Source organism: Balaenoptera musculus, chromosome X, assembly GCF_009873245.2.
Source record: "Balaenoptera musculus isolate JJ_BM4_2016_0621 chromosome X, mBalMus1.pri.v3, whole genome shotgun sequence".
NCBI classification, from domain to species: domain Eukaryota; kingdom Metazoa; phylum Chordata; class Mammalia; order Artiodactyla; family Balaenopteridae; genus Balaenoptera; species Balaenoptera musculus.
Genome location: NC_045806.1, coordinates 99,148,811 through 99,150,786, shown reverse-complemented (window position 1 = coordinate 99,150,786; position 1,976 = coordinate 99,148,811). Strand labels below are relative to the sequence as shown.

Sequence of the window (1,976 nt, the reverse complement as noted above, 5' to 3'; positions counted from 1 at the left end):
TGGGATTGACATATACACACTACTACATATAAAATAGATAACTAATAAGGACCTACTGTATAGCACAGGGAACTCTACTCAATACTCTGTAATGGCCTATATGGGAAAAGAATCTAAAAAGGAGTGGATATATGTATATGTATAACTGATTCACTTTGCTGTACACCTGAAAATAACACAACATTGTAAATCAACTATACTCCAATAAAAATGTTTTAAAAAAAGAATCTGGTTCCCTTACCCTTGATTTTAGATTTTTGTGTTTATCAGAAGAGCCTCATTTTTCCTCACTGATTGACTTTATGATCCATAAATGTAATGATTTTAACTTAGAAAATAAATTCATATTAATAAAATATAATTTTTATCTGTTTTATACATTGGGGTCTGTGTCAGATTTTTGTCTACGAAAGCACTCATCTGATTTGGAAAATTTTAAAACATCTGGTTCTTCGAGGAAGATGCGGTCACTGCTGCTGCAGAGCCCTGGTCCACCTGGTCAGGAAGCCGCGCCGCAGCCATGGCTTTTCAAGACCCCTGAAAGACTCCCCTGGCGCCAGAATTGTCGACTCACTGAATTAGAATTACCTTAACCAGCCGCAACACAAAATCTTTGGAGAAGGTATGTGCTGACTTGATCAGAGGCACAAAGTATAAGAATCTCAAAGTGAAAGGACTAGTTTGGATGCCTACCAAGACTCTAAGAATAACTACGAGGAAAACTGTTTGTGGTGAGAGGTTCTAAGACTTGGGATTGATTTCAGATGAGGATCCACAAGCGACTCATTACCTTGCACAGCCCTTCTGAGGTTGTTAAACAGGTTACTTCCATCAGTATTGAGCCAAGAGTCAAGGCTGAAGTCGCCATTGCAGATGCTTAAATCAACCTTTTTAATAAATTGATAATCAGTTGCGATTTTTTTTTAAGTCTGAAAACCGATATTCAACAGGCATAAGGGAGCCTCTGAAAGTTTGGGGGTAGAAGAGTATAAATCTTAAGTCTTTGCAGTTTATCTGGTAGCAGTGTGAGTGATGGATTTGAAGGGGAAAGGGTACAGACTGAAATCAGGGAGACCAGTTAGAAGATCACTTCTGAAGTATAGCTGGGAGTGAATAGGGTCTAAACTAGGGGGCAGGGCAGTAGACATGGGGAGGAGAAGATGGATGGGAGAGATGCTGAATGTGGGATTGACTTGACTTGACAAGACTTGGCAACTGATTAGGCACGAGAGAGGGCAGTCAAAGCTGACATGCTGAGGTTTAAAACATAAGCCCCCAAGACAATGGCAGTCCTGTTCTTTAGATCTTACACAAAGAAAGAGCAGCAGATTTGGGATGCAGGAGCAGGAGATGATGAGTTCAGTTTGGGATACATTGATTTTAAGTGTCTGTGGGCAGAAAAGTGGGAGAGACATCTAATCAGCAGCTGGACTATATGGGTCTAAAGCTCAGGAGATGGTTCTGGGCTGGACACAGAGCTAGAGATTTGGGATTGATCCACTTGGAATCCATGAAGCCCCAAAATTCCTACTGCAAACTGTAAATAGTAGTTTAATTAGATTGCGTGTTACCATTTTGGCCAATACTTTCAAGTTAAAAGGCATATGATAGCAATTTAAATTTTTTTGTTTCATTCTAAATGAAGTAGCAATTTCTCTCAGTCTGTGCTAGATAGTGAGTTATTACATCGGGTAGTGGTTTTCCAGCTTAAATTATAGAGTGCTTACGGCAGAACCTGGGTAGACCTTGCAAGACCCATGTCAGAGCATTGACCTTGTAGAGCTAGGTAGCCCTAAGAGGATCACAGCTGAAGATAATACAGCTACATCCCAAATCTGCCACTGACTACAAGAGGCTTATGTTTCAATAGTAGGAATAATTATCTAATGCCAGAATGATGTGAATTATGGGCATCATGCAAAAATCCCAGTGCTGCTAAAGAAAACTAATTATTTACTAAACAGAGTTGTTACTGT

At 39.7% G+C, this 1,976-nt stretch overlaps 1 pseudogene; it reads left to right on the top strand.

Annotated features, from left to right (window-relative positions):
- The first annotated feature begins 520 nt into the window (after positions 1-520).
- Positions 521-881, top strand: LOC118888931 (annotated as a pseudogene).
- Positions 882-1,976: the final 1,095 nt, after the last annotated feature.